The sequence below is a fragment of the Ahaetulla prasina genome, chromosome 1 (genome assembly GCF_028640845.1).
Source record: "Ahaetulla prasina isolate Xishuangbanna chromosome 1, ASM2864084v1, whole genome shotgun sequence".
Taxonomy (NCBI): Eukaryota; Metazoa; Chordata; class Lepidosauria; order Squamata; family Colubridae; genus Ahaetulla; species Ahaetulla prasina.
The window spans coordinates 234,172,743-234,196,247 of NC_080539.1; the positions used below are offsets into that span (position 1 = coordinate 234,172,743).

The 23,505-nt window shown below is 34.4% G+C and overlaps 1 protein-coding gene and 1 long non-coding RNA gene across 5 annotated transcripts in view; one reads left to right on the plus strand and one right to left on the minus strand.

Moving 5' to 3' along the window:
• Nucleotides 1–23,505, minus strand: part of ARHGAP15 (Rho GTPase activating protein 15) — a 494,107-nt gene that overhangs the window by 116,990 nt on the left and 353,612 nt on the right. The gene's annotated exons all lie outside the window — the stretch shown is intronic.
• Nucleotides 7,138–23,505, plus strand: part of LOC131203432 (uncharacterized) — a 36,334-nt gene continuing 19,966 nt past the window's right edge. Inside the window, exon 1 of the long non-coding RNA XR_009156376.1 lies at nucleotides 7,138–7,253. This is a non-coding gene — a long non-coding RNA (uncharacterized LOC131203432). The remainder of the gene's footprint in view (nucleotides 7,254–23,505) is intronic.

Consider the following 23,505-nt stretch of genomic DNA (forward strand, 5'->3'; position numbering starts at 1 on the left):
ATTTATTACATTTTATCCGTTTCATTATATTTCAAATTAATCTGTTGAAATGAACAGGTGGATATGCACCCCCATTTTCAGTTAACATTTTGAAAACCCTTAGAAAACATGGCCTTCAAAGATTTTAATAAGATTGGCACCAGACAATGTTTCCTTACATTAAACCGCATACTCCTGTATCTAAATTTACAATGTTTAAAAATATATGTAAATTGGCAAGTAATTAATCCATCAAGCTGCCTATTAAATTATGTGGTCAAAATGTTTACTTTGAATACTTACATCCAGATATTTAAATGATAGATAAAATTACCTAAGATTTTATTTTGTATCTGAATATTTATTTAGATAACAGGATTCTATTATCTAAAATAAAATATTGGGAAAATATTTTTATTTAGCTTTGACAGATTTTTTTAAACACATGTATTATAGTTGCAAGTGCTGGTAATCCTAACAAAGCAGTAGTCAATATAGATTTTGGCAACTTTGGGAAACGTCTCCTTATTTCATGCATTTGTTTTACAATGTATTTTCTTTATTGATGGAGAATATTAAACCATAACAATGGAAGATGGCTGAAAAAAAATCTAATTCCCTTATTTTCCTTCAAATCCAGTATCCTCATTTTCTTTATATGTGATCCCTCTGTATCATTTTCAACTGTGGCAGATTTTATATTCATAATTTATTTAAATGGATGCAGCATGTTCCAATCCATTTGTCAATTGGTAATTTATAACTTATAAACATGGGTGCAATCAACACATATTTACTCAGAGAAGAGACTACATATTAGACTACATATTAGATGTGTAAAAATAAGTAGACAAATATACAAACACATATCTAACACAATACACACACACACACACACACACACACACACACACAATCCCCCAACTTCTTTTTGATATGATTTCTTTGTCTGCTGAGGTTACATACATCAGTAACCAAATGCCACTGCAAATTTCTACATCTTCTTCATCAATCAAAATGGATCAATTAAAGACTAGTGAAACTAGATCCAAACTCCAAAGCTGCATGGTCATATTACCACTTACATTATTACTAAAAAGCCACATCTATATTCCAAACTGGGATACTATAACCCCTTTGTCATTTTCCAATAAAAAAAAGCCCCTACCAAATAGGCAGAACACACCGTAATTAGCAGCTGGCAGAGAAAGCTGTAAATCTGTATGAGTTCTGAACGATTTGCTTACATTGTTGCTTTGTTGACAAATGATGCTGTACATGTTAATGTTCCTGAAATGTCCCCATTGCACCTGACGTGCCAATAAATGCCAGCCAGCTGTATGAATTATGGAAATAAGATTTTTGTTTATGAAGGTATCCCAGACATTTATTTTACTGCATTCCTCTTGACAGATTTAATGTCTGGAGTTACACTGAGAAGATATTTGCTACCTGACAGAATGGATAATGGAAACTTTAGAGCTCTTTTTCTAAAAAAGAAAGGCTAAGGAATTCATCTGTGTGTTTCTCTCTCTCTCTCTGTATGTGTGTGAGTGATTATATTCTCTTACACTCACGTATTCACACATTTTACCTTGTGGCTACATATTTTAAATCTTGAGGTAAACCCTGAATATTTTAAATGGAATGAAAGTAAATTGTTCTTAATGTACAATAAATTGGATGCAGCTAATGCTACAGTATATAAAGCAATAAGAAAACTCTCTTCTAGAGCTATGAGAGAGATGCTCTATTCAGTTGATCTATTTTGTTAATAAATGATTTCCCTTCCTATCTATGTGGTATCTAATTTGTATGCATCAATGCTAAACTGGCATCCTTGCAAATTGATAATAAATACACAAAAGCTGGTAAAAAAGGAATCCTTCAGAAGAAAAGCAGTATAACACATATATGCTTCTTTAAGGAAGATACATGCAAAATATTTATGACCAGTACATTCACACGAAAATAATATTGAAAATGAGGTTGTTTCGCTGTAAGGAAATTTAATTCACATTAGAAGCAATTATAAATTATTATTTACACATACACATACCATAATGATAAATCAAGACGCCTAGGAAGTAAGAATTTTTTAAAATGCTTTTTTTAAAGCTTCACTCTCAAATTTCATTATGAGGGCTGGGAGTAGGAATATATTAATTAACATATTAAGAGGCAGTTAGAAAATCCACCTCTCTCTAAATAATCTCAGTAGGATACTCTTACAAATTTTATTTTATCCATATTCTGTTTTTGTTTTCAATTGTTGCTGGGTTTAATAAAAGCGACAGGACTGTGAAGCAGCTATTATTATTGGGAAAACTATACTGTCTTTTAGTCTTCCGGGCAAGGATTTCCTCAAATAAATAGATCTGAAATTTCTTATTTGCTGAGATTATGCTGATAAGGAGCTGACAAGAAGAGATTTGAAGGTCTGGAAAAAAAATAAAATAGTTATCTTCTCAATGTCTTTCCTTAAGGTGTTTTTTTTCCTGAAAATTTGGATAAAAAAATAAATTTAAATGTATTACCCATGAAAAAGTAAAAGCTGGTTGCAATGTATGCAAAAAAAAAAGTTTTCAGAAGGCCACAAAAATGGGAATGAAAAATGAACAGATTTGAAGACGTGTAGAATGTAGATAGTGATGTTCCTTAGATTCAGAATATGAGAATAATTAAGTAACATTTCATGTAACAAAATGTGAGTTCTGATCCTTGGTTCTCTTCTCCCTGCCTACTTATATATATGTAGTATTTAGAGATCAGCATTGAAACATTTTAAATTAAGTTACTACAAAATTATAATTGAAGAAGGCTATACCTTTCAAATGTATCTACCAAACATTTCCTTATAAGTAAATCAAATTATGCATAATACAGGCATGACAGTATCTTCAAAGGTGACTTTATATCTTTAGAAGTAGTTAATAATATAGTTATTATTATAGTTATCCAATAATAATATAGTTATTATAATTATCCAAAAAAAAATCATCCCCTCCCCCAAATGATTCTGAAAGAAAACGAACTTTTACTTTAACATTTCTGGGGGGGAAAAATCACAAATAAATAAAAATGCAGAGTTATCTCCCTGAGATTATTGCCTGTAAGAACCTGCAGGCTACCTGTCTCATACCTATTATTACAGGAAGAGGAGAAGGCAACATACATATTTTTGTTTGTGTTTTTTTTTCTTTTTCCATTTGCTATTATTGCCAGAATTTGGGCTATGAACTTCTTGGCCAATTGATGAGGATTGGACAATTTTTCAAACAAAGTTTTCCTAAACATCACAATACTCATTTACTTGATCATCAAACAGGATATCATGCTTTTTGGTCACTTGATTTGAACAAGCAAGAAACTGTACCTCGATTTTTCTTGTGCTCCACAGAACTGGGTCGCTTTTTTAAAAAAAAACATCACAGTTTATTCTGGAACATTTGGAAGGTACTATGTTTTCTTTCCATGGTCATCCCATAATCTTCATATTTACTCAAGACTGACACTTATATTTTCTAGTAATAAAGCTGATAAATCTAAGAAATCATCAGAAAGGCTGCCAATGTTGTCCTTTCACATTTCATTCAGATTACTGGACAATTAAAGAGGAACAATTTTGCCTAGGAGTTCACTTAGCACATAAATTGGGAGGTTGTCCTCGAGATATATAATTAATTGGCCTCAGCCCAAGTTAAATGCAATCAAAACCTTTGGTAGGACTACTAAATACACAGGACAATTTGTGATAACTAAAATGAAGTTGAAAGCCTATAAACCAAAAAGGTTGCAACAGATTCAAATCTGTGGCATACATCCAAGTATTTACTCAGTCTATTTAGTATTGCAGCTCACTGAGGGCTTGTCTCACAGTCGGAAGTTCAGTATTTCTAATCATGCTGTCCCACTTTCTAGACATGGAACGATACTATAGTTTATTCTGCTTTTCATTACTTTACAAAGCTAAGAGAGATCAGAGGGCTATCTAATATGCCATCTTCTCTGAAGAGGGTTTAAAAAAAAAAAAGGAGCAAAGAACAAGACATATTTTGCTTTTGTATGGCAATGCTGAATTAGAAATATGGTATACCACCATATAAATGGGCCTTTAGCTATTTCCACACAGAAGGATATGAAGCTACGTTAATCTTATGAATCCTTTGAAATCCTCAGTGGAAGCATAGGTGCCTGGAATCACCTATATTTACAGTGGTATTATTTTTACTAGTATGAAAAAAAAATTTCTACAAAACTGACTACAACTCATTTATTTGTCTCAGGACAAACAAAATTTCAGCTATAAACCTACCATGCTTTCTCTTATTGCAGTCATGAAAAATATTAGCTAACCAATTTCCCATTTCTTTAAGAATACAGTGTCTATCTTTCATAGACCTTTCCATTCCTTCTTAGCTTGTTGCTTTCTTATTGATCTGGTAACTTCAATTTGCCTACACAAATCAGTTTGTGAAGAGTGGCTTTTGCTTCACTCTGACTTTTTCCCTGAAGAGAAAGGGAAACAAAAAGTCCAGATGGTTAAAATTATTTTAAAGCAAATATTTAGTGGTTGTAGCTCAATAATTCTGGCACACATTCACTATTATAAAACTGACACAGTGCATTTGCTGTGTTTACTGTAGTCCCAAGGGGAAGACAAATGTATACCTAGGAGGAGTCGCTTCTACTTCTGTAAATATATTACAGTGTCATTACAAATGATGGAAAAATTAAAGATGTCTTGAATATAGAAAAAAAAGTTTTCATTGTTTTTAATGGCCCTTTGGTTTGTGCTGCTTTTTCCCAGAGTGTCCCTTCAGCTGTTGCTCTAAAATGGCATTGGTTGATCCAAGTTGGCCTTGTTGAATGCTGCATTTCAATAGAGCTGTTGAGGTATACAATTGTAAACTATATTTATTTAATTCAGTGACATCAGAAGTCCAATATTCACTGAGCAATTAAAGCTTAAATATTTAGCTCAAGTAAGTAATATCACCCCATCACCTGGTTTTGATTAATAATATTAAAAAAGTAATTGTATGGTTTGGCTACAGACAGTATTTGTAGTTGGTTTGGGATAGTTAATATAACGTTAATTGGCTTTTTAATTTTTGTTTGTTTCTTTTTAACTTCTGGATTTTTTTAACTTTTGCAGTTTTCTTGGCAAGACTTTTCAGAAGTAGTTTGCCCTTGCCTGCCTCCTAGGGCTGAGGGAGAGTGACTGGCCCCAGGCTGCCCAGCTGGGTTTGTGCCTAAGATGGGACTAGAACTCACAGCTTCCTGGTTTCTAGCCCCATGCCTTAACCCTTACATCACACTGAACTAATTCAGAAAATAAATAGAATGGAGTTTTGATATCTGTATATTCCTAGCAAATGGCCACTTTGCTAACAATATTCAAACATATCAATAAATGGTGGACCAAAAGTGGGAATTAAGAATTACTAATATTCAAATGCTTAACAAATAATTAAGTAAAACTTTTTTTTTTAATATTACTCTAACAGCTTTATCAGGTTTCTTGAGTAGGATATTCTATGTGTGTGAAACAGAGGAATTGAGAAGAAGAAGAAAACCCTAAAAGCATGGAACTAAAGATATGTGTTAAAGGAAGTAAACCAATTATACTAGATCAGATTATTAGATATAGATATAATTATTATATCACCCAATTATTTGTTTTCCATCCTGTTATATATAGAATTAATGCCTGGATATATTCTAAGGTTGCCCTGTACTAGCTTAGAATAGAATAGAATAGAATAGAATAGAATAGAATAGAATAGAATAGAATAGAATAGAATAGAATAGAATAGAATAGAATAGAATTTATTGGCCAAGTGTGATTGGACACACAAGGAATTTGTTTTGGTGCATATGCTCTCAGTGTACATAAAAGAAAAGAAAAAGAAAAAAAAATACCTTCATCAAAGGTACAACATTTACAACGCAAATGATGGTCATAGGTTGCAATTTAACCCTTAGTGATAAGGGTTATAGACAAAAAGTTATAGTCATACAGTCATAAGTGGAAAGAGATTGGTGATGAAAACGATGAGAAGATTCATAGTAATGTAGATTTAGTAAATAGTTTGACATTGTTGAGGGAATTATTTGTTTAGCAGAGTGATGGCCTTCGGGAAAAAACTGTTCTTGTGTCTAGTTGTTCTGGTGTGCAATGCTCTATAGCGTCGTTTTGATGGTAGGAGTTGAAACAATTTATGTCCAGGATGTGAGGGATCTGTAAATATTTTCACAGCCCTCTTCCTGATTCGTGCAGTATACAGGTCTTCAATGGAAGGCAGGTTGGTAGCAATTATCTTTTCTGCAGTTCTAATTATCTTCTGAAGTCTATGTCTTTCTTGTTGGGTTGCAGAACCGAACCAGAAAGTTATAGACGTGCATATGACAATAATAATTCCTCTGTAGAACTGGCTCAGTAGCTCCTTGGGCAGTTTGAGCTTTCTGAGTTGGTGCAGAAAGAACAGTCTTTGTTGTCCTTTTTTGATGATGTTTTTGATGTTAACTGTCCATTTTAGATCTCGTGATATGATAGAACCTAGAAATTTGCTCTGATTACATTGATAAATATGTAAGTATATGAAAGAAAAGAGCTTACTACCCTCTGGAAATCAATAAATGGATGGAAAATATTATTTTGGGAAGGAGTGGGAAAATCTGGAAACAGTGAGCAGCTGAGTGACCTACCCAGTATCCTTTAGGAAACAACGCCTTGTAGCACCCTTGGATGTAATACCAATATATTAGTCCAAACTTTGAGAAATATTGCTTTCAGTTTGTTACAGTGACATATTGAGAGCATGAGAAGGGGGTAAAGGGGAGGGGGAAGAGAGAGAGAAAAGAAAAGGCTGTTTTTGTCCATATTGATTTAATTGTCCAGGTTTCTGTGACATAATAGTTAGAGAAATCATTCCTGTCTGCTAGGAATAACTTTCTAATTTTTCAGCGATTATAGCTGAGGTTTTATATTCGGACCACTGAAAATGAGCTGGCTGTGCTTTTGGATTGTGGTATTAATTCTGGTATGAATGCCTAAGCTTTTTGGCACAGCCACTTAGCAGTGCATGAGGCTGCCACACTGTAGGCAGCTATTCTCATATTACTATCAAAATGCATGCTCCATAACATGAGCACCGGACAATATTTTTGCCATCCGGCTTGAGATCTCTTTAAGAATTTCTGCATTCCTTCTGGAAGAGTAGCGACAAAGAAAGGAAGGATTTTACTGTAGCTACCATCTGCAAGAAACGGTGATGTTTTCTCTAGTAGCATTTATGGGGCAAGTCTGGTAAAGACATGTAATAGACTAATAGAGCTTAAATAGCACGGAGCAGAGAGTCCAGAACTGTTATGTTGTAGATTATATTTGTCAATCAGCTTTTCTTCTCCACTTGAATGCAGGATTATATTCACTATATTTCACCCTTCTTCTTGGTAATTTGGTATAACAGCAACACCTAACCTTCTGCCCTCAGGATATGATGGCTTATAAATACTGAGACAACAATGCCCAATGCATAATGTTTAATTTTTTAAACAGAATCTGGCACATAGTTTCCCCAAAAAAAGAGATGAGGGTCTTAACCATATTATCCATTTACTTTCACGTCAACATTTTTGGCTTATAGAATATTCAAAGGCAGAAAATATTCATATTTGGAATTCTAGGTTTTGCACAGTGTTAGCTAGCTACTTCTAAAGCAATGTGATGTTTATGCAACTAATATTTGCAACAGTAACAATTTATGTGTTTTATTGACTACGGCGAACACATGCTACATAATTTTTTTCTCTGTTTATTTGGTCAGATATTGAAATATGTCTTGTTCTGAAATACTGTTTCTCAAGTTAAATAATACACTTTAGCAAGATGAAATAATAATAACAATAAGTCAAAATAAACTCATATATCATGCAGCTTTCTCTCTCAAAGTTCCCATTTTGAATAAAAAGGAACTATATCGTCTGAATATTGATGTGATTTATGGTAACAACAATATTTGTGGAAAACTGATACAATGGCAAATTAAAACAAAATGGAGTAGCTTGTTCAATGTGTAATAGTCACAGCTGTGTATATGTACTGGCCTTCTGGGAATAGAAAATTGGGAAATTATAATATCAATGGCCATTACTAATTCCTGTTGGTATCAGCCGATGCCAAGAATCGAATTGATAGGCGCTTGGAAAAGAATGGAGTTCTAGGCAGATAAATGCATGCCAAAGGAAGCAGGACAATCCCACTGATAAAGTCAGTCTCTAATAATACTAGCTCTAAAAATCCTATACAGTATCTATAAGTATAACTGAAAAAGTATTAAACAAAATATATTCATTTACAAAATAACAGCAGATAGATTGCAGATGTAAGAAACTGTGGATTCTAAAGTGATCAAATTTAAATAATTATAGGATTCTTATTCAATCTATATTTTTTCTTCTCCTATCCAAAATATTAATGATAAGAAGCAGGAATTTGGTTGAAACTAGGCAACTGGGAAAAAAATCTATTTTATTATTGCCACCAATTTTTTTTTACTGTTTTCATATTGTGCAAACTTGGTTACATATGCCATGATGCAGCCAAAACTAAGAACATATAAATCCCATTTATGTCACTAGTGAAAAAAAATAAGGCTATGATCAGTTTCCCATTGGAATGTATAGCTATGGAAGGATAGCGCATAAAGACACTTAATGTGTTAACATGTTATGTTTGGTTTGCAAACAGCCAGAGTCAGTCAGGTGAGATGGGCAGTATAGAAATTTGATAAAATCTTATATAAGTCAGCCATCTGATTGTCACTTACTTTTAGACATGAGGCCGCATTTATGTGCATAATCAACTTTCCTGTCATTTTCCTTCTGAACAAGTGTGGGGAGATATAGGGTGATGGAAAGTGTGAGGGCTAACAGACAATTCTGCTGATAAATGGTTCCATCCCTAGTCATTTGGTTCACCAAAGAATAATAACATAGTCCATCTCTACTCCCAAAAATTTATGCTGGATTGATTCATTATTTTATCAGTAGCAGTTTTCAAAATGGAATAAATGAAATATTTATTTTGCCATAAGTAACAAAGAAATGATTATTTTAAAATATGTTCTTTAAAAATATGGGACTGAGACTAAGGGGAAAAGATATCCAATTTCTTTTAGGAAGAGAAGACTGCTTCATTTCTGTAGAACCTCAATATTTAGCAACCTTGACCCCTAAATTACAGTTTGTTCCAGAATTAAGATTGGAGTTCCATGTTTAACAGTGTTTAAAATAGCCTGGAATTTCAGGCATTCATAGTAGAAAATTCCATAATGAAGTCAATTATGGTATAGTTATATCATGAAAATTATTGTTACTACCATATCATTCTGTTAGTTACAGTATTTTGTTACCTGTGTTTTCAGTTCTACAATTACATTTGAATATTAAAATTGCCCGCCATCTGATGGAAAAGGTAGGTGATAAAAAAACACACCAAAGAATACAGTGCCTATAAAAATATATCCTATTAATCCAAGTATAATATAATCTGCACTACCCACCTGGAAAAATATATGCAGTATACCACAAAGCTAAATCCATAAATTATTATAAAATTTAAAAAAAAAACTTTTTGGTAGCAAGGAGAAATATTGAACATGTTTAGTATAAAAAGATTTAACTTTTGCTAAGTTTTCAAAACATTTATCAATATATATCTTATATACTTACTGGTAAGTTGTTAAGGACACAATTTAATTACCACTAGTATAATTTTTTCTTTAAAGCAAAATGCTTTTCTGATTGCATCCTACTTTTCTGCAAAAGTAACAGTTCATGAAAATATATTCAGCCAATACTGTCTACTGTTCACTAGAAATAAGCACATTAAATAATCATATTATAAAAATGCTCGAGTATTTGTACAGCGGTAAAATAGTTTCTTTGCTGAAATTAATACCTTCAGCAAAGCCCATTTTACATGAATCTATAACACATGGGTTCAACTTTTATTACTCTTCTTTAAGAGAACAATTATATTTATATGATAAATTCTTCTAGGATTGTAACAAATATTTATATAACTGACCACTTAAATAGTTGGTGGTATTTTTCACATGGAACAACAATTTTGAATACCATGCTATTTATTATTGCACTGTAAATTTTATTGTGCTATTTTTTACTAGAAGCTGAAAATGCTGCATGCAACTTCACGGCAAAATGAAATTGCTTACATGGATACACTTCAAGTACATTAAGAACCAATACAAGAACATTTGCTTTCTATAGCAGTCCTAATAGAAAAGCTCCAAAGGTTTCATGCAGTCGCAAAAATTAATACTAAAAATATTTGACAAAGCACTTTCAGTGTCTAAGTTTTTGTGGAAAGAGTTACAATCACACAGTATTTAATTTGCATCTCCCTCCAAGGGATACTAGTAGGCATTGTTTATTTTTACACAGAATTTTATTGTAAGAGATTTAATTTGCCAAAAGAAAAGACCCTTCTGGTAGCTTTTGCAAAACTGCTTTTGTCCCCTTTGCACACAACAGTATTTTTTTCTCTCCAAACGATTTATACCGAGAAGATAGAAACACTGATCTCCACAACTTCCTGCTCAGCTGAGACTAAAATTAAATAGATTTGAACATAATAAGACAGGGTCACTTTTCCAGTATTTTCTGTTGCTGCTCAGTGAAAAGAATGATTGAAAGCAGCAAAAACATTGGACATTTGCGTGTTTCGTAGATCCAGATTTGCTGAGTATGATTTGTATTTTGAATTAGCGACTGTCTCCAAGAAAAGTAGGCATTCACTGAAATTTAGCAATGTGGAAAGATAATGGAAAACAATAACAAGGATACTTGGATGGATAATGGTTTCTGTCCTATTTCTCTACCTCCCAAGTGGACATTTGGTAATTTTAATAATGTGGATTTCAATGGCTCCTCTGTTAGTTGGGAATAAGTTATAAAATCTTATCAGATGAGCATGATACACTCAAAAGCAGGAACTAATGAGAGGGAAATCTATACAGTCACTTATTTTATTATCACTGGAACTAAATGCAATCGATGTTAACTGAAGAGTTTAAAGCAGCCTGGGTGGAGAGCTACCCCACCATTCTACTTTCATTCTCAGAAACACACACACACACATACAAACACAGATAGAAATATACACCCAAGTACAAAAGCTTGCTGCTTTCAATTTAATGCAATCATGCCTCTTACTGGCTGCCAGAAGATGCGGCAAGGGCAGTCAGACACAAATTGAGTATTCATGGAGACTTTGAAATGTAGAAGGATAATGACATGCATGCTGTAGATAATTCTTTTCTTTTTCAAAAGAAGCACCCAGAAAGCAACGTATCTTCACTCATATCTCTCTAGAGCTACCTCCATGGTTAAATCAAGTTGTTGAAAATAGACATAGGGGGGAAAAAACAACCCTGGATAAAAGGACAGAAAAGAAGCTTGGGTAAAATGGGGGACTCTACTCCCTACCATCATTATTGTATTAAGGATACAAAATAAGGATAGTAGTGTGTTTTTTTTAAAATGAAAACTAATCCAAGATGTTTATATTTTAGTTTATTTTTCAAAGAGTGAGTTTCAAAGAGAAATTAGCCAATTGTTGTTTCATAAATCTTCCCTTTTAGATTTTAACACTCACAGAAGTACCAAAATTTTATATTCTTAAAACAAAAACAAGCAATTTGGCAATATACTCTTCCGTATGTTTCTACTACTCAAAAGCTTAATTATTCATCGTCACCTCTTCTGCGACTGCTATTAAGGGTCAGAGTTTGTAGCAGGGAAGATGCTGCCATAAATATTGCTATATCTTTTCCACTTGTATATTGATTGTATCCAGATTGAAACAAGGGGTCAAAAGAAATAGCATTGGGCTGTTACTAACTTGCTTTACTGCCACCTGTTTCCTCAGGAGGAGAGAAAGGTCCATTGAATTCAGAAATCTGACTTTTCTGGTCTGTGACAATAATAAAAATTGATGGATTAATTCAGAATTTTGACAAAGGATATGTCACCATTGAATTCTGGAATTCATATTGAGCACATCTGGAAGGCAGTCTGGGAAAGGTTAGGGTAGAAAAACTATGAGTATATTGGGAAAGAAATACTGTAATTCGTTAAGAACCAAGGAGCACCAATTATGTTCAGCCTGATGATCAAGATGAATTAGATAGCCTCAGTTAACATGGAGATCTGCTTACAGATGGAATGAAAGCTTGTCTTCAAGAATAGGTGCTTAAAAGGAAGATTCAGATAATCCTTATTTTTAGTCACTGACCAACATTTTCTATCATCACTATAAAAAGTACCAAGGTTCAAATTAAGAATCATAAACATTTCTAAAATCAATAAAGGAAACAGTTCACTATAATGCTATGATTATGCAAATAATAGATTATGAATAAAAACCTACTAGTAAGAATTAATATGAAAGCAAATAGCAGGATTATAAAACTACTTTAGGAATGAAATGCTAAAACTCTTGCTTACTACATGCTAAGCTGCTAAGTGAGTAAGTATGTGCACATAATAACTGGGATCAATGGATTTATTTGATTCTTATAGCCCATCTCAATCAAGTGACTCTGGTGAATGGTAAGGTGTAAATTGAATTATATATTGGTGGGATCCTAAGGATTAAATAAATAATTTTCTGTATAGAGAAATGGCAACTGAAATAAATTTTCAGGTTTTTTTTTCTCAGAAATAAACTTGTGTAGAGATGTTAGGATTCTAGAATCAACATCAGAAAGCAAATGAAGTCACAGCAGAAGCAGTGAAGCTTCTACATTAGCAAGCAGAGTTATGAAGATAGGGTATAAAATGATACAGAATGGAATTAAGAATATGAGGAGTAAAGTTGCAAATTCCTCCAGATTGCAGGGGCTGGTTTGCTTTGCAAAAATTGTGTTATTGTATTTCCCTGCAAAATTAGAGGCCATAGCATCTTATACTAAAGAAAGAAAAAAAACTCTTGTATTGGGCAAATAACATAGCTAATTTTCAGAAACATAGCTAATTTTCAGAAAGATTTCTTTTTTCTGTATTGCCAATATCAATTATCTACTTTGTCCTTTTTTCTTCTGGAAAGCTATGTCAAGAACCCACAGTCCATTTGCAACTGTAGTTCCAGATAACTCCTTAAACTTTGGGAAGCCTTAGTGGCATAAGTTACCTTGACTTCTAGTTCTCCAGGAAGAGGAACAATTATCAAAACACATCATGATAGATGTAGAATTGCTAGAAAAGTGAGCTTAAACCAAAATTAAGGTTGGCATATGAATGCCCTGGATTCCAGGAAGATCTAAATAAAGTCCTGCAAATGTCCTTTAGGGGGCCTCTGGAGGCTCAGCAGACTAAGTCTGTCTGTTATTAACACAGCTGCTTACAATTACTGTAAGTTCAAGTCCCACCAGGCCCAAGGTTGACTCAGCCTTCCATCCTTTATAAGGTAAGTAAAATGAGGACCCAGATTGTTGGGGGCAATAAAGTTGACTTTGTATATAATATACAAATGGATGAAGACTATTGCTTAACACAGTGTAAGCCGCCCTGAGTCTTCGGAGAAGGGCGGGATATAAATTCTAAATAAATAAATAAATAAATAAATAAATAAATAAATAAATAAATAAATAAATAAATAAATAAATAAATAAATAAATCTGGACTAGATAAGATCTAAGGCCCTTAGTGATTTTATGCACATACCTAACAGCCATGTAATATCCAGCAAATAGATTTAGCTTTTAAAGAGTTTCTTCTTTTTGCCTTCTTTGATTTAGAAGACCTTCAACAGCTTTAATGCTGTTTTATTAGCCTTATGGAAATAGATTTGATATGTTCACACCAGATTTCTGAGTACTGGAATACTATGCCAAAGTATTTAAAGGATGAAACCTAGTCTATAGTATCATTTATCTCCCATTGGTATTTGCAGCATTTCAATTCCTTTGCCTTCTTCCTTGCAATACTTTGCTGGGCCCATAGACTTCTTGAACAAATTTGAGTTAGAGAAATATGGCCACATAATTAATATGAAGGAGTACAGGTAATTTTCTAATAAGTTTTGATTGCAGAGCAGCAGAGGTAGAAGACCTGGCTCACATCCTATTTGACTGTTGCTTGCATAAGAGGATGAGAGACAGGTATCTGGTCCATATACCAAACAAATGACCCATTGGGATCCCCATATCAAAACAACTTACTTTATGTGCGGCCAGAACCCGAAAATAACATATAATACAGCCTAGTACTTAAACAAAATGGTTCAGTTGAGATCAGCATACGTGGGACTGATTGGGGTAGATTGTAAGGGTGACACTGAAATATAATTTTATGTCATTTTACATCAAATACCTGTACAATTAGCACAGCCCCCCCCCCCGGGCTGTGTGCTCTCCCCACTTCTCTTCTCTCTGTATACCAATGACTGCATCTCCAACGATCCATCTGTTAAGCTACTGAAGTTCGCAGATGACACAACAGTGATTGGTCTCATTCGAGACAATGATGAATCCGCATATAGACGAGAGGTCGAACGACTAGCCTTGTGGTGCAACCAAAACAATCTGGAACTAAACACGCTCAAAACCGTAGAAATGGTGGTAGACTTTAGGAGAAACCCTTCCATACTTCCACCTCTCACAATACTAGACAACACAGTATCAACAGTAGAAACCTTTAAATTTCTAGATTCTATCATATCGCAAGATCTCAAATGGACAGCTAACATCAAAGGGCCGGTGAATAGCGCAGGCTGGTAAAGCCTGTTATTAAGAACACAAAGCCTGCAATTACTGCAGGTTCAAGCCCGGCCCAAGGTTGACTCAGCCTTCCATCCTTTATAAGGTAGGTAAAATGAGGACCCAGATTGTTGGGCGGCAATAAGTTGACTTTGTAAAAAATATACAAATAGAATGAGACTATTGCCTTATACACTGTAAGCCGCCCTGAGTCTTCGGAGAAGGGCGGGGTATAAATGTAAACAAAAAAAAAAACATCATCAAAAAAGGACAACAAAGAACGTTCTTTCTGCGCCAACTCAGTAACCTCAAACTGCCCAAGGAGCTTCTGATTCAGTTCTACAGAGGAATTATTGAGTCTGTCATTTGCACCTCTATAACTGTCTGGTTCGGTTCTGCAACCCAACAAGAAAGACATAGACTTCAGAGGATAATTAGAACTGCAGAAAAAATAATTGCTACCAACCTGCCTTCCATTGAGGACCTGTATACTGCATGAATCAAGAAGAGGGCCGTGAAAATATTTACAGATCCCTCACATCCTGGACATAAACTGTTTCAACTCCTACCCTCAAAACGACGCTATAGAGCACTGCACACCAGAACAACTAGACACAAGAACAGTTTTTTCCTGAAGGCCATCACTCTGCTAAACAAATAATTCCCTCAACACTGTCAAACTATTTACTAAATCTGCACTACTATTAATCTTCTCATCGTTCCCATCACCAATCTCTTTCCACTTATGACTGTATGACTGTGACTTTGTTGCTGGCAATCCTTATGATTTATATTGATATATTGACCATCATTTGTGTTGTAAATGTTGTACCTTGATGAATGTATGTTTTCTTTTATGTACACTGAGAGCATATGCACCAAGACAAATTCCTTGTCTGTCCAATCACACTTGGCCAATAAAAAATTCTATTCTATTCTATTCTATTCTATTCTATTCTATTCTATTCATGTATCAGATTATATTGTATCTAATCCTATAACTATTGTATTTTACCCTACTTTTATTTTAAACTGTTTGTAGAAGATTTTAATGGTGATATGTGTTTGCACCTTGTGCTTTGATATGGCCTATCTGCTAATCAATAAAGCTAACTAACTAACTAACTAATAAGTTTTGAGGAATTTAATTTTGCCTTATTCAAGATAGTTCAGAGTAGGCCAGAATACAACTCTGTTTCACTCCTTTGGGGATTGAGATATATAGGTAGACTAATGACCACTATTGAGACCATTTATGAACACTGTGGACTTGTGACCACAATTGTGACTGGAACTTCTATTGTTAAGCAACATGGTCATTAAGTCATCATATGACCATGCCCTATTTTACAATCTTTTTTGCCATAGTTGTTAAGAGAAGTGAAGGATCATTAAATGAATTTAGCTTCTCCCATTGAATTTACTTGCTAGAAACACTCTGGGAAGTTACAAATCACATCACATGATCATAAATACATTCAGGTTGCCAAGCAGCTGGATTGTGTTCATGCGACCTTGGGGACATTGCGATATTGTTAAGTGCGAGGATCAGTTATACGTCACTTTTTTCAGCGCTGTTATAACTTCAAACACTCAATAAACAAATGGTTGTAAGTCAAGGACTACCTGTATGCAAAGAGGTTGTCACTACTACAACATCTAAGTTTTAAAGCTCTGCTTCCATGCTTATGAGAATGATTGCTACAAAAAAATAAAAAGAATTGCTGTATATTAGCTGAACAAAAAAGATTGCAAAGTATGTTATAAGAAAGAAATAAACAATTAGGACTAAAAGGGGGAGAGGAAATGAAGAGTAATTTTGATTGAAGTAAAAAGAAATAATTTGGAGTTAAAAATACTTAGTGAGAAAATGGTGGCAGAAAAATGTTAGAGATCTGTTTTGGAATGTTAGTGATATGTTAAACAATAGACTAATGCAATAAATGTTCATTTCTAAGCAAGATTACGAAAAGGAAGTCATAAATGTTAAAAATAATAAGGTTCCACTTTTATATGGAATAACCGGGGAACTGTACAAGATGGTTGCATTTCTTATGTTGTGGCTATGTAGCTTGTTTAACACACTTGTGAAACCTTCAAATGTATTTGATGATTTTGTAAGCTTCCCAGAGTCACCTCTAGGCGAGATGGATGACAAACAAGTCAAATAAGTAAATGAGTGAATAAATAAATAGGAAAAATGTTGTATTGTTCTCTTATGCAAAGGAGAGTTGACAAAAGAAAATACAAAAAAATATAATTTTATAACATTTTGTTCAGCATCCCTAGGAAAATGTTTGGAAAAATACTGATCAATAAGACATAGGAGGTGAGAATGAAGAAATTTTTAGAAGTGAGTTGAGCTTTATGCTAGGAGTATATGGACCAAATTTCAATGAGAAATATATGAATGTAAGGAAGCAAATTTACCTCATGATTGTTGAATTAAACAGAACATATGGTAACCTCTGGAACGATGGAAAGTTTGTACAAATATGGAGTGGTGGTTGACTGCTAAATGTAATAGGAATGATATATGATGGGAGTACACCACTCTACAAGAGAATAAATGAAATGTGCAGCATGTGTAGAATTGTTCTTTGTCAGGACATCTGCATACTTTTCTCTGCTGATGACACCATGTTTTTGGCTGAGAACTTGAATGATTTGTAGTGAGTGTTAAGTTAATTGTATGATGCAATGAATAAAATGGAAATATTGCTATTACTATTATTATTACAAGTTGTATGGCCGTTCACTTGCAAAGCACACTTGTGTGGCTGACAATGTTAAAAGCAATAACAAAATATACAAAAAATAGAAAATAAAATAAAATAAAAGAAGAAAACCAGTCCTGGAATCAAATTCATCTCATATGTTGTAATATATCCTGTCAGGTCGCACAATATCTTAGCCCAGTGCTATGGAAGGCCTGTTCTTCAGGCCACTTCCACAAGCCACTTTAATATTAAAGTCTTTGAAGTGAAATTGGGTATTTCATTATTTTTCCATTTTTGAGTGTACAATATTCTTTCCACGGTTATCCTATGCAATACTAATTTCCCATATTTCTTTTCTAGTTCAAAGTTCATAAAACCCAACAGAAATAACTTCTGAAATCTCCCCCCCCCCCGATATTTTTCAATTTTATTTTGCATGCAAGCTACATGTCTCTTTCTTGTAATATTTTATTTTATTATTTATTTATTGTTGTTTTTTTAATAGATTTGCAAATAACAATGCAATTGAACTGACTGAATTATATCACTATATCTGATTTGTCTTGATACAATAATGGTCTTGAGTACCACTCAGAGTAGTAAAAATCATCAGAATGAATTTTCTGCAAAGTTAAAAACTCTTGGTAATTACTTTGGAGAAGAGCCTAATGCTGGGAAAGATTGAGGGCAAAATAAGAAGGGGATGACAGAGAATGAAGTGGCTGGATGGAGTCACTGAAGCAGTCGGCATGAACTTAAATGGACTCCAGAGGATGGTAGAGGACAGGAAGGCCTGAAGGAACATTGTCCATGGGGTTGTGATGGGTTGGACACGACTTCACAACTAACAACAACAACAACAACAATTACTTTGTCTATCTAGTTTTCTTGGCATGAGAATAGACATAGTTTGCACCCCCTAGCCTAAACTTCAGGTCAGTTTCTTTCCTGATAGTCTTCTCTCTGAATACTAATTATTTCTGATCTTGGTTTGTTTGAGCTCAACCAAGGTCACTAGATGCTGTCACCTGCTGTAGTGAAGAGAAACTTCCAAAACTTTCAGCGGGATGGCTCAACTAGGTCACTCTGGGGAAGAAGTTATGAACATGTGGTTGCTTCTTCTCCAAGCAAAAAAGTAACTTCTGCCATGGATGCTATAAACTGTTACCATTATTTAATGTTAATAGCATGCCAAAGAAAATGGCTAATAATACATTATACAATTAGATGCCTTTCATATCAGTGCATCTATTAATGTAAAATATATTCAGAGAGGTCTGGCTTTGCAGTTTTTAGTTAGGATTATCCATGTGTGAAACTAAATTATTTATTCTCCTTTTTCAGTTCGAGCTACATCAGCTTGCAATTATATCCATTATGTTTGAGTGCTTCGTCATGTGTTCTCAGATTTCAGAAAATAAAAACATACATCTTCTTTGCATAAAGCAAAGCCCTGAAAAGGGCTATCTTTCTCAAAAGTGAGAGAATCATCTGTATGTAGCATCAAATGGTTCTTTATATCACTCTACAAGCTAGTAGAGTTCCCTGTTCCTCAGCATTTTATGCCATTTATTTCTATATCTATTTGAAGCAGCCATCAGATCTCTGATCTACAGCTTCCACCAAGGTGTCACATCCCTTCTCTTCTATGAAAACTTGATCAGGATTTCATTCCCTCATTTCCTTTCAGTTGCAATTCCATTTCTTTCTTTCTTTTCCTTAATAGACCAGAATTATAAAGTGGGGTTTATTTTATTTTTGGCTTATAATTATAATACTAAGCAACCTACAGATGGAAGCTTTCTGAAGTTGTATGGTCCAGCAGAGTTCTACTTACTATCCCCAAATTCAAGAGAAGCTTGGTTTAGCATTGTATCTTAACTTGAACATTGCTTTAGAGTGCCATTGGTCTGAACCGGGGGTGAAATCCAGCAGATTCTGACAGGTTCTGGAGAACTGGTAGTGGAAATTTTGAGCAGTTCAGAGAACCAATAGCAAAAATTTTGAGTAGTTCAGAGAACTGGCAAATACCACCTCTGGCTGGTCCCAGGAATGGGAATGGGAATGGAGATGGAGATTTTGCAATATTCTTCCCCCAGGAGTGTGGTGGAAATGGAGATTTTGCAGTATCCTTCCCCTGCCATGCCCACCAAGCCACACCACGCCCACCAAGCTACGCCCACAGAACCGGTAGTAAAAAAAAATGGATTTCACCACTGGTCTGAACTTATATTAAAATGACAAAGAAACATTATCAATAATACATGCATTTTGAAAGAAGAGGGAGGGAGAGGGAAAGGGAGAGAGAACAGATCCACCAGTAGTACCATGTCATCTCTATGTCTGTTTCTTCTTGAAATATATAAAAAGTTACAAATGACATAGAAAGCTCACATTTGTGCCCAACACCACACAGGATATGCAACAAAATACCTTATGCCACCAGACTTGAAATCCTGGGTTTAGAAAATTTAGAACTATGCCACCTTCGACATGACCTGAGTTTAACTCATAGAATCATCTATTACAATGTCCTTCCTGTCGAAGACTACTTCAGCTTCAATTGCAACAATACACGAACACACAATAGATTTAAACTTAAAGTTAACCGCTCCAATCTTGATTGAAGAAAATATGACTTCAGTAACAGAGTTGTTAATGCTTGGAATACACTACCTGACTCTATGGTCTCTTCCCAAAATCCCAAAAGCTTCAACCAAAAACTGTCTGCTATTGACCTCACCCCATTCCTAAGAGGGCTGTAAGGGGCGTGCATAAGAGCACAAGAGTGCCTACCGTTCCTGTCCTGTTGTTTCCTTTCATTATATCCAATTAATATAGTTATTACATACTTATGCTTATATATATACTTATATATTGTATAGTTATTTCATGATTATGCTTATATATACTATGTGACAAAATAAATAAATAAAAATAAATAAAATAGATATTACATACTGTTAGTCTCAAATAATATTCCATTTGTCAGCTATCAGTACATGTAAAGAAAAAAAAATCACAGAAATTAAGTAAAAAGTAAATACAAGAGCTATGCACAGGAATCATTTTAACTCTGATCTACAGCGTAGTTTTAGTAAAATGTACAAACTTAAATGAGCATTACATACTTCAAGTGCAAAAATGTTAGCCAAAATCCAATTGTTCCAATGGTATCAATTCTTTTCTAAAAAATTAATATTTAGATTGATATTACTACTACTGTTTCATACTCCTAAGAGAAATGCACATAATATTGTTTCAAACAAAGAAAAAAAAACCCAGTAGTACAAGACAGTCCTCAATTACCTTGTTTACTGACTGTCCGCAATTGTGAGATAATGAAAAAGTAATTTTGCAATCTGTCTTTGCATTTACAACTTTGCAGGTAAAGCAAAGGAAAGCTGAAATATGATCATAAGTACAGTTGCAGTTTGCTTAGCGATTGCTCTGCTTAAAGACCAAGTTGCTAATGCCAATTGTGGTTGTTAAACGAGAACTAGTTATAATAGTAAAAACAATATTGTGTTAGATTCCTCTCTCCAAGCCCATCTGGTGATTGTATCAAAATAATTATAAACATTAAAACAGCTTCTACTTATCATCCTTACATCAAATATTCCTCCCTTTATAACTGTACTCTGAGTGCCTCAGTTTGCCTTGTTCTCAAAAATATACAGGGATATCATTTTTTTTAAAAAAAATTGATTCAATTTCTGTTTTGAATACATACTGTTACCTTTGCTATTGCTGCACCAGTTTCAGAATAGAATAGAATTTTTTTTATTTTTATTGTGATTGGACACACAAGGAATTTGTCTTGGTGCATGTGCTCTCAATGTACATAAAAGAAAAGATACCTTCATCAAGGTACAATACTTACAACACTTAATGATAGTCATAGGGTACAAATTTAACACTTAATAATACAGCACTTAATGATAGTCATAGGCTACAAATAAGCAATCAGGAAACAATCAATATCATTATAATATGCAGTATATTCCTGCACCAGTTTCCCCATCTAATATTGTTGGCAAAGTATTTTTTTCCCAATGTTGGGCCAAATTTGTCTTTGTGATCATTCAGCAAATTGTGATGTTTTTAATTTAGTTACCGTATATACTCGAATATAAGCCGATCCGAGTATAAGCCGAGGTCCCCAATTTTACCCCAAAAACTGGGGTAAACTGGGGACTCGAGTATAAGCCGAGGGTGGGAAATGAGGCACCTACCGGTTGGGGGAACCCTCCCTCCCTCAGCTGAGAAGGCTGGCGGCTCCCCCGCCCCACCCTCTCACTGCACCGGCAGGGCTTCCCCGCGCCGTCCGGTAAAATGTGAAAAAAAGAAAAAAACAAAAAACTCGAGTATAAGCCGTATATACTCGAGTATAAGCCGAGGGGCTTAAAAAAAAAAAAACTCGAGTATAAGCCATATAGACCCGAGTATAAGCCGAGGGGACGTTTTTCAGCACAAAAAACGTGCTGAAAAACTCGGCTTATACTCGAGTATATACGGTACTCTAAAAAAATTTCCTATTGGAAAAAAAATGATTTCCATTCAAGCTTTGCTTTTAAAATTCAGTAAATTCAGTAAATTTTACTGATCCCCCCCCCCCAAAAGTCCTCCCATTTTTGTGATGTATTCAGTTTTTTAAAAAAATTTCATCCACTTTATCGTACAATCTTGTAGTTGTTTGGACCCCATGTAGTATTTTAACAGCAATTTTCTACGCTTCCTAATAGGTGGCCTTGATTCTTTATTAGTATTTCTAATTCTGCTATTTATCTTTAAAAAAACCCTCATTTTTTATAACAAGCATAATATTTTCAACTGTGTTAACTGGCTTCTCTGTTTCTAGTTTAGAATTTGTGTGAAAAACTGATCATCCTCTTTATGCAGAAATGTTGAAAATTCAAAAGATTTCACAAACTTTTAAGCACTGCGGTATCAAATTTGTTCATTAGTAGCCCCAAATTTGGTAGTCCTAAAATAAAATAAAAAGGCTAATTTATGATGCATATTTATGTAACATTGGTATTTTGCAAAAGAGTGACTGGTACAAATCACATGGGTTTGTACTGATTTCGTTGTACAGTAAACTGAAAGGCAGGCTAGTCTGGTTTTCACATGTGCAAGTAATCCTTGACTTACAACCATTCATTTAGTGACCGTTTAAAGTTATAACGGCACTGAAAAAAAGTTACTTATGACTAGTCCTCACACTTACAACCATCAGTCACATGACCAGATTTTGGGGGCTTTGCAACTAGCATATATTGTAGCATCCCAGGATCAATGGATTGCCATTTGTGTCCTTCCCAGCTGGCTTCTGACAAGCAAAGTCAATGGGGGAAGCTGGATTCACTTAACAACCTTGGCAAAAATGGTCATAAAATTGGACAGAACTCACTGAACAACTACTTTCATTAGCAATGGAAATTTTGTTCCCAACTGTAGTCATTAGTCAAGGACTATCTGTACAGAGCAACATCTATGTATGAGATTGAATTCAACAACATATTTCACAAGAAGACTCCTACACTCCTCTGCTCGCAATAAAATATCTTATGCAACCAGACTCCAAATTTTGGGCTTAGACAACTTAGAACTACGCAGACTTCAATCTGACCTAAACATAATACATAAAATTTCTTCCACAATGTCCCACCTGTCAATGACTACTTCAGCTTCAACCACAACAATACACGAGCAAATAATAGATACAAACTCAAGGTAAACCGCTCCAAACTTGATTGCAGAAAATATGACTTCAGCAACGGAGTGGTCAATGCCTGGAATGCACTACCTGACTCTGTAGTTTCTTCCCCAAAACTTTAAGCTTAAGATGTCTACTGTTGACCTCACCCCATTCATAAGAAGTCTGTAAGGGGCATGCATAAGTGCACCCACGTGCCCACCATCCCTGTCCTAATATTCCATTTTTACTTACTCTTTTCATGTATCTAAATTATGTTTATACTTTTACCTGTTACCTTATATATGATTGACAAATA